This window comes from Tachyglossus aculeatus, chromosome 17 (genome assembly GCF_015852505.1).
Source record: "Tachyglossus aculeatus isolate mTacAcu1 chromosome 17, mTacAcu1.pri, whole genome shotgun sequence".
Lineage (NCBI taxonomy): Eukaryota > Metazoa > Chordata > Mammalia > Monotremata > Tachyglossidae > Tachyglossus > Tachyglossus aculeatus.
In genome coordinates, this window is record NC_052082.1 from 33,229,578 (window position 1) to 33,240,698 (window position 11,121).

Below are 11,121 nucleotides of genomic sequence, written 5' to 3' on the forward strand. Positions count from 1 at the left end.
AAACGCACTCGCAGCCATTTCTTCCCACCCCAATTCAACTGTGTGTCACCTGCGTGTCAACTGTGGATCGGTTTATACCAACAGGTGTTGTTGGAAGAGAGGTCCCTACAACAATGTCACGATACATCAAGTTCTGGAAAAAAAATCATTCGCCTACCAACAAAGTTATTCTTACTTTAATGGAGCTACAATGGATGGAGTATGTGAGGAGAGTAAGCAACAACAGGATACCAAAGAACTATTGTATGGAAAGCTGAAATTGGGAAACTAGAAACAAGGTGATCAGAGGAAACATTTTCAGGATACAGTAAAACAAGGCCTCAAACAATGCTGCAACTCAGCTGAAAACTGGAAGTCAAACACTGAAGAGAGACCAACATGACCCACTGCTATCAAGAAAGGAGTGACTCTTTTTGAAGCTTTGGAAGTAATGGGAGAGGAAGATAACTGAGGCATAGAAGTGAAGTGACTTGCCCAAGGTCACAGAGCAGACAAGTGGAGCTGCAAGATTTAGAACCCAGGTCCACGCTCTACCCATTAGGCTAAGTTGCTTCTCATCTTCAAGCACTTAGTATGGTGCTAAGCACTTAGTACAGTGCTCTGCACACAGTAAGCACTCAATAAATGATTGAATGAACGAATGTATCTTCAACTTCTTACTACATTTTCTTGATCAATAATGGCAACTCTATTAGCCACATGTTCAACCTCAATCCATAATTCCAGGCTTCTCTCACATGTACATCCTGGAATCCACCCACTGTTCTCTGAAGACAGCTTCCAAATGGGTAAACCTCAATCTGCAAAAAAGGCAATGAGTGAGGTATGGATTCTTGCACCCACATGCTGTGTGACCTTAGGCAAGTCGCCTAACTTCTCTGAGCTTGTTACCTCAGCTGAAAAATGGGAATAATAAAAATTGCAACTTCCCACATTGCAGAGACGCAAAAGAGGTGAAGCGAGATAACTGAAATGAAAACTCTTTGAAAAGTGAAAGTACCTCCAAAGTGTCGTCAACACCTGGAAGTGGGAAGGAGGCAACAAGTTACCCGTTCACTTCGTTCCTTTACTCAGCAAGCAAAAGGAATTTGGGGACAAGTACAGTATATGGGAGCAACTCTATTTTTTTTATGGCGGGGGGGGTCCCCATCCTTTTTCCTTTCATCTCTGTGACAACTAGTCAGGCAAAATCCAAAGATGGCATTAAAATTCCCACATTAGATTTCCAAATCTGATCTCTCTTATCACCATTGATAGTAACATTATATAGCACATATGCCCCTGCTAGGCCCCTTGTAAAACAAGTAGAACAAGGCTCCTCCAGAGATCTGGCACACGTACCCATTTCAAAATGTCCAAAAGCCTTGAACTAAAAAGTTCAATGGGATCTGGCAGTACTGAGGATAGTCTCTGATTCATTTGTTCGTTCATGCTTACTGTGTGCAGAGCACTGTACTAAACTCTTGGAAAGTACAAACCGGCAACAGAGACAATTCCTATCCAACAACGGGCTCACGTCTAGAAATCTTCAAGACAGAAGCAGTGCTATACCAAGATGTTCCTTAGTCTGCAGCCGAACCAAATCTCTGTTTTGACTCTCTCTTCCTTTTCCTCCCCAGACCCTAAAAGGATGAAGCTGGAATAAATTCACCCACTATTGGTAGCCAGGCTTTAAAAAAGCAAGCATTCACCATAGTTTTCATTAACAGATGTAAATAATTCTTTTAATAATCTTCAAGCAAAGGAGTAGCTTCCTGCTGAAACGATATCAGTATCAGTTTAAAAATACAAAATCCAGTATTTTCCTCCATTTAAATTTAATCATTGAGTGAACCCACAGGGCTGACTGAACTCATGTTAACTGTATTGTTGTCAATGTTCCTAAAAGCCATTATTTGTAATTATCTCCTTGAGATTTTGATCCCTTCAAATGATGCTTTTGTTACAGTTTATTATTTTACATTCCCTTGGATAATCACGGATCTACCAAACAGGCCAATCTAAAGTAGTTCTGAAGCTCTTCAGCATTATCCCATTGCTCTGGTGCATTTGCTTGATTAACTTTTCAATATCTGCTTTTAAAAAGAGTCTCATATTGAGTGTGAATTTCTATTGTTCCTCTTCCTCGTACCATGAAGAAAAGAAAACCCCATGAGAAATACAATTTTTAATGAGCGAGAAAAGAATTAGAAGTGATGTGAATAAGTATAGTCACCGTCACCACCCCCTACCCCCGCTTCTTCCAGAACACACACTTATCTTCTGAACATGAGAAGCAACATGCTCAGTGAATAAACCATGGGCCTGAAAGTCAGAATGACCTGGATTCTAATCTCGGCTCGGCCGCTTGTCCGCTGTGGGACCTTGGACAAGTTGCTTCACTTCTCTGTGCCTCAGCTACCTCATCTGTAAAATGGGAATTAAGATGTGAACCCCATGTGGGACTTAGATTTTATCTACCCAGTGCTTAGTACTGTGCCTGGCACATAGTAAGCACTTAACAAATATCATTAAAAAAACAGAGACAGAATAAATTAGTGAAGATTTGCCTAAAAATCCATTAAACGGGACTAATTCTCTGTGTACAATGAGATGAAGGAAAGCTTTGCTACTGATAAAGTTGCAGTCGGTAATCAAACCCTGACACTTTTTACTGCTCACAACATAACAACACCTCTCCATCATCCCCGGGATTATGTGTGGCATTTTCGTTGTCATGGTCACAGAATAGTTTCTTCCTGTAAAAAACAACACCCTCCCCACCCCCAACCTCCTGCTATAAAAGCTGATAGCCTCTACTCAGCAGGTCATTTCCCCCTTTTATGACCCTGTTCTTCTGCCCCCAAGGAAAGTTTTTAGAAGCAAGACAGAGTACTGATGGATGACCTCTATTCTACACCAACAAATCCCCGAGTGCTACCTGAAATGGTGGACAAAGAGAAAGATGGGCCACTGATCTGGTACAACTCAGGGGCATCATGACAGGGCAACTTTGATGGCACCTGACAATGCCATGATTTGCCTCCTTCAGAAGGATCCTGAAGATGAATCTGTATCCGATTGCATTAGATCTTCCAAATCAAAACCCTTGGAAGTATCCAGAATTAAGAAGCCCATCCATTAAAAACAGGACTAGCCTTCTCGTACCTCCATTTTTAATCCACTTAAACAGGGATTGTTTGGTTTGCTATTTGATAATGAGCATTTAAAACACCTTCAGCCTAAATATGGTAAGATATGCAACTGAGTGCTGCATTAGCGAAAAATTCCTTTGACAACCTGTGAATTACCTGGTGAAAGTTGTTAGGCTGAGCTAATAGTCGATTGTGAAGAAATGCTCTGGATTTTCCAACTTTCTACAAAAGTCTTTTCTCTAAGGAAATATATATTATTAAAGCTCCCTACTGAATACTGATTTCTGCGGCCCTTCCTCTGCTACGGGGGAAGAATTGAATAATTTTTGATTTGAAAAATTTGAGTGACCTAAGGGAAAGAGCATAACACAGGGAAGTCAGCAGACCTGGATTCTAATCTTGACTCTCCCATTTATATGCTGTGTGAGTGAAGGCAAACCACCTAACTTTTCTGTTTCTCAATCAATCGTATTTATTGAGCGCTTACTGTGTGCAGAGCACTGTACTAAGCGCTTGGGAAGTACAAGTTGGCAACACATAGAGACAGTCCCTACCCAACAGTGGGCTCACAGTCTAAAAGGGGGAGACAGAGAACAAAACCAAACATACTAACAAAATAAAATCAGTTTCCTCATCTGCAAAATGGGGATTAAATACCAGTTCTTTCTACATTTTAGACTGTAAGCCACATGTGGGACAAAGACTGTATATGATTTGAGGATATTATATCTACCCCAGGATTTAGTAAAGTACTTGGCACAAAGTATTTAACAAATCAAACAATTATTATCATTATTAATTGGGATTAATTTGCCAAGAACTGAGGTGTTTTTTTGAAGACCTTAGCCTAATATTGCCCCCAGAAAGTTGAAATGGAAAGCAAACTCTTGATAAGAAGTAAAGACTGAAGCAGGAGAGAGAAGATCAAACACTTGGCCCTATAGCTACCCCACTGCTTAGCACAGTGCTTCACACATGCTGTGTTATTATTATTTTTTAAGAATGAACTTTTTCCATGGCTTTTCTACTAGGGAACACACGCACTGTGAGAACTTCATATAATTGAGTAATCATACTTTTCTACTGCAGATGTCAGAAAAGAAAAGCAGCAAGCGGTCCTGGAGGCTTTGTCCCCATACCACTTACGATGATATTTCTGATACTTAACAGCCATATTATAATATTTTCAGATGAAAACTCATGATCATTCCTTCCTCTTGAGAAAGAACAATGTATGCAGAAGGTAAAACTGTGAAATAGTTTCCTTCTATGAATGAGGCTGAAACAGGCCACAAATTAGGAGGTAGGCTCTTATTAGCATTAATAAATACCTCAGTGAAACAGCATGGCCTAGTGGAAGGACCACCAACATGGGAGTCAGAGGATCTGGGTTCTAATCCTGGCTCCACACTTGTCTGCTGTGTGACCTTGGATAAGTCACTTAACTTCTTTGTCCCCCAGTTTCCCCCATATAAAATGGGGATTCAATATTTGTTCTCCCTCCTGTTTAGACTATGAGCCCCATGTGGGACCTGATAATCCTGTATCTACCCCAGAACTTGATACAGTGTTTGGCACATTGTAAGCACTTACCAAATAGCACTTGATGATTTGAAGACATATGGGATGAAACTGAAAAAAAAATATCTTTCCTGAGAGAGGTTCATGCAACAGGAACTATGTTTGATCATTCAATCTATCAATGGTATTTATTGAGTGCTTTCAATGTGCAGAGCACTATATTAAGCAGTTGAGAGGGTACAATACAACAGAATTAACAGATACGTTCCCTGCCCAAAACAAGCTTAAAGTCTAAAGGGCAAAACAGACATTAATATGAATAAATAATTTCTAATATATAATTTAAAGATATGTACACAAGTGCATAGATGGCTCAGAAGGGAGAGAGAGCCAGGGAAAAGAGGTTTTAATCAGGGAAGGCCTCTAGGAAGAGATGGGACTCTAGTAATACTTTGAAGGTGGAGAGAGGGGTGGTCTGGAACATATTTCAATCTATCAATCAATTGTATTTATTGAGAGCTTACTGTGTGCAGAGCACTGTACTAAGCGTTTGGGAAGTACAAGTTGGCAACATATAGAGACGGTCCCTACCCAACAGTGGGCTCACAGTCTAGTCTGGCACCCATCCTCTTCCAGGCCAGGAAGAGAATTTGGGAAAGGAGTTGATGTTGAGACAGACTAGAGAGATGAGATCAAATTATCTTATCTACCCCAGTGCTTGTCACTTAGTAAGAACTTAATAAATGCCACTACTAAAGTGCACTTCTCCTGCCCTCAAGCAGCTCACCATCTAAAGGGGGATACAGTCATGGAAAATCTTTATGCAATTAATGAACCTAGGAAGGTGTGACTGGAAGTGGTTCAAGTTGAAGGAAGTAGCATAATTCAATAAGTAATAGAAAAATTACTATAGAAAATCAAATGTTCTTTTCCAATCGGTGTTCAGGTATTATCATTTGCTGATCAATTGCAGGCATTCACATTATTATCATTATTATTAATAATGGTGTTAAGTGCTCATTGTGTGCCAGGCACTGAACTAGGGGCCAGGGTAGATACATGTTAATCAGGTTGGCCATAGTCCATGTCCCATGGGGGGGGACTCACAGTCTAAATTCCCATTTTACACATGAGGTAATGGAGGCACAGAGAAGTGACTTGCACAGGGACACACAGCAGACAACTGGCAGAGCCAGGATTAGAGCCTGGTGGCCAGGTGCCCTTAAATCAGTCAATCAGTTGTATTTATTGAGTGCTTATTATGTGCAGAGCACTGTACTAGGCACTTGGGAGAGTACAATACAAAAGAGTTCATAGCCAAACATCCCCAGCCCATAAGAAACATATAATTTCATGGGGGAGGGAGACAGTATTACAAATAAATCATTTATGGATATGTGCATAAGTGCTATGGGGCTGAGGTGGGTGGTGAATACCAAATGTCCAAAGGATACAGATGGAATGTAAAGCAATTGTCTCTCATATTTGTGAAACCTGGGCTCATTTAAATCTCTTCCCTGTGCTGGAGAGTAACCAGCACACTTTCCTTGACCAAGATTCTGAAGAATTACAGATGCACCACACCTTGATCAGATTATCCCAAAGAAAACAGATATCCTCCCTCCATGTCTCTTACTGAAGCAATTGCATATCTTGTTTTTCACGGTCTCTTTGGAATAGCCATGACATAATGCTCTTCCTCTGAGTTATTGGAAGACTGTTTCTCTGTGGATTATTTAGAACTCTCAATGCAATCCACATCATACCAAATTGTATCTTTTTAAAGAACTCCCCTAGCTGTAACTTATTTTAATGTCTGTCTCCCCCTTCAGATTTTAAGATCCTTCTGGGCAGGAATCACATTTACCTACAGCATTCTACCTTTCCCAGAGCTCAGTACAGCGCAAAGTAACAAACATCAATAAACACCATTGTTTCTTTGATGGAAATAGAGATTACAAGTGTAAAATGTATTCATTTTGGAGGCCTATACCTTTTTAACAACCAAAGCAATAAACACCAATAAACAGCATTGCTTGACTGACTGAAATACAGATTACAGGTATAAAATGTATTCACTCTGGAGGCCAATTCCTTTTTAAAAGACCATCTACCCAAAAAAGCACTGTGCTTCCAAAACAGAATTTAATGATACTTATATTCCAATCTTTGACATGTTAAATGCAATTTAATCTGTAATTTGAACATAAAAAGAGAGTAGACAAGTCTCACAACTGTTCTGAGCTTAAGGGATCTACATATGATTAGTTTCTCAGGAGATTATGAATTCACACATGGAATCAAGTATTGCAAAGTTAAAAAATTACTTTCTAGACACTGTTGGAGTTGAATTGACTCTTTCTGGCTACTAGGGAATATGTGGGGAAAATTTTGCTCCAAAACAGTTTGCTAAATGGGTTTATTGAAACCTTAGTGGCCTGGGAGAATTAATGCACCTTCAACTCCCTCAAGAAGTAGTATATTTCCTTGACTGGATGTATATCATCATCAATCATATTTACTGAGTGCTTACTGTGTGCAGAACACTGTACTAAGCGCTTGGGAAGTACAAGCTGGCAACATATAGAGACAGTCCCTACCCAACAGTGGGCTCACAGTCTAAAAAGTGTAAAATTTAAGTGATAGGTGATCAATTTTCTTTGAAAAACATATATAAAAACATCTTATACAGTTTAATGGCAGGTTTAGTCCTTAGTATGCTCCAGACACCATAATGCTTAATCTTGTAGACGGTCAACTCCATGAGAGCAAGGATTGTATCTACAACATCATACTGTACTTTCCTAAGTATTTAATGTGCTCCAAAAATCTTGTGGATTGATTGAATCAGGGAGACCTCATAATTCTTGAGTTCTCCTTCTCCTTATTCTCATCCTCAGGGAATGTTTATTGAGGCTTCGTGACTAAAATGTGATTTTTAAGGCTATAAATGTTATTAATAATGATAATAATAAGAACGGTATTTGTTAAGAGCTTACTATGTGCAAAGCACTGTTCTAAGTGCTGGGGGATACAAGGTGATGAGATTGTCCCACATAGGGCTCAGAATTTTAATCCCCATTTTACAGATGAGGTAACTGAGGCACAGAAAAGTTAAGTGGCTTTCCCAAGGTCACACAGCTGACAAGTGGCGGAGCCAGGATTCAAACCCATGACCTCTGACTCCCAAACCCAGGCTCATTCCACTGAGCCATGCTGCTTCTCTAAGATAAAATATGAAACCGAAGTAGCCCTCACTCCATAGAGTTGAATGGGGATGGGGTGTGCTTTGTTAAGTCTCCCAAGGAAAATAAACAAGACAGTGGAGGAGGGAGGCAGCCCATGTGGAAAGAGCACAGGACTGGGAATCAGAAGACCCAGATCCTAATTCTGCTTTGCCATTTGTCTGCTGTATGTCCTTGGGCAAGTCATGCGACTTCTCTGTGCCACAGTTCCTTCATCTGTAGAATGGGGATTAAATCCTTCTCCCTCTACTGGGACTGTGGGACAGGGACTGTGTCCAACTTGATTATCTTGTATCTACCCCCAGCACTTAGTACAGTGCCTGGCACATAAAAAGCACCAGAAACAAGTGATGAGAAGTAAAGCTAAATCAAACAAGGGGGGAAATAGCTGAGACTGATTTGAGTGAAAATCATTGCAAGGATTTGTGACTTCTCTCCAACTTCCCCTGCTGATCATCTTGTGCCTAAGATCATCTGGGACAACCTTAGGGTTTGTACCTTGGTTCCTTAGTAAGAAGCAGGGCTAGGTTAACACTGACAGGCCTGGGACTGTTGAAATCTGGGGAGGTGCCCTGCTTCTCAGATCTCTAACTCTTCAACTCCACCGGTCCCTCCCCTGGCACCCTGAGGATGTTTTATCTCAGGGCAGTGCCTGCAACACTGGGAAGGGAGAAGATTTGCTGTCAAAATGGCCATGGGGTCCTCCAGGCACCAAACTGGGGCCCACTGTGAGCAGGAAATTGACACCAGTTAAAGAACCCACTTTAAGAAGGAAAACTCTTGAGAATTGGACCCACTGACGAAAGCCAGGTAGACAAAGAAAGCCTTATCAAACAATGGGATTTTTGAACACTGTGTGCAGAGCTCTGTACTAAGCATTTTGGAGAGTACAATACAGTTGTTAGACACGATCCCTGCTCACAAGAAGTTTACAGTCGAGAGGTGAGTAATGAAAATAAAATAACGGAAAACCTCCTGGGACCATACTCTTTATTGCTGTTTTACCAATATTCTATCCAGGCCTGTAATTCCCATTAAAGCCTGTGGTATCCATGCCATCTTTCTCTCTAATTCCTGATGATGCTGCCAACAAAATAGAAGCCATCAGACATGAACTTCCCCAATTCCCTCCTACAGCTCCCTAAATGTCTTCACCTTCCCTCAACCTTTCCCCCTTCTCTCCTCAACTTATTCCAGAAAGTTTCTTTGCTGATGCGAGGTCAACCTCGCCTCTCGCCTCATGAAAACTCCCGTTCCCTCCAGGGCCAACATCAGAGACTCATCTTCCCCACAGTCCATGGGATGCCATTTCATTTTGCTATGTGCACAACATAATGCCTTCATCACCTCATTTGTCAGAACGGTATTTTACTTTGAGTGTGAGGCCTTGAAGGGGCAGGAGAGGAAGAGGTGTGTTGGGGAGGGAAGACAGGAAGAAGTGAATGGAGAGAAAGCAAAAGATTGAAAAGGAGTAGCATATGCATCTCCACCACTCCCACCTTAGGAGGTCACCTGGCACCAGAGCTCAGGCCCATTTGCCATATCATCATCATCAATCGTATTTATTGAGCGCTTACTGTGTGCAGAGCACTGTACTAAGTGCTTGGGAAGTACAAATTGGCAACATATAGAGACAGTCCCTACCCAACAGTGGGCTCACAGTCTTCACCTCCTCATTCTAATGTATTTTTTAACAGCACTTTCAGGGTGCCAGGCACTGTGATAAGCACCACACATGCAGAGTGGCTCAGTGGCAAGAGCATGGTCTTGGGAGTCAGAGGTTATGGGTTCTAACCTCGACTCCGCCACTTGTCTGCTGTATGATCTTGGGCAAGTCTCTTAACTTCTCTGTGCCTCAGTTACCTCATCTGTAAAATGGGGATTAAGACTGTGAGCCCCCCATGAGACAACTCCTCTGGGCCTCAGTTACCTCATCTGTAAAATGGGGATTGGACCGTGAGCCCCACATGGGACAGGGACTATGTCCGACTCGATTTGCTTCTATACACCACAGCGCTTAGTACAGTGTCTGGCACATAGTAAGTGCTTAACAAAGATCATAATTATTATTATTAAGTCATGCTGCTTCCCAGCTAGCTGGTATAGTAAAATGGGGGTAAAATGCCTGTCCCCGTGGGACAGCCTGATCACCTTGTAACCTCCCCAGTGCTTAGAACAGTGCTTTGCACATAGTAAGCGCTTAATAAATGCCATTTAAAAAATCCCCAACATTCTGCACAGCCCTGAGCCCCAGGCCTTAGAAGATCCTGCCCCTTCTTGGAGAATGTGCTTCAAACAATCAATCAATGGTTTTTATTGAGCACTTACTGTGTGCAGAGCCCTGTACCAAGCACCTGACACCCTCAAGTTGGCCAGGAGAGGAGGAAGCAGAACCACCCCCACATACAAGCAGCTTGGCTCAGTGGAAAGAGCCCAGGCTTTGGAGTCAGAGGTCATGGGTTCAAATTCCAGCTCCGCCACTTGTCAGCTGTGTGACTTTGGGCAAGTCACTTCACTTCTCTGTGCCTCATCTGTAAAATGGGGATTAAGACTGTGAGCTCCCTGTGGGACAACCTGATCACCTTGTAACCTCCCCAGCACTTAGAACAGTGCTTTGCACATATTAAGTGCTTAATAAATGCCATTATTATTATTATTATGCTTCCCCTCCCTCTACACTGGGTACGAATCAAGAAAGCATCTGACAGGGAAGCAGAGAGACCTAGTATAAAGAGCATGAGCCTGGGAAGACCTGGGTTCTACTCTCTGCTGCGTGATCTTGGGCAAGTCACTTAACTTCTCAGTGTCTCAGTTTCGTTAACTGTAAAATGGGAAGTCGATATCCGCTTTCCAACCTACTTAGACTGGAAGCCCCACATGGGACAGAGACTGTGCCTGACCTGATTGATTGGTTTCTACACCAGTGCCTAGAATAGTACTTAGAACATAATAAGCTCTTAATGAACACCATAAAATTTTAAAAGTTTAATTATGCAGTAAACTGGATGGGGCCCTAGGGATTGGGTTGACTTGAGGGGCATTGCTTCTCTGCATGGCCTAGCTACACATGGAGTTACCTAAGGCAGAGAGAGATGGGGAGGGGAGGATGTCCTGGTTCTGGGTGCTTGGAGAGATGAGCATATGTTTGTACATATTTATTACCCTATTTATTTATTTATTTTACTTGTACATATCTATCCTATTTATTTTATTTTGTTAGT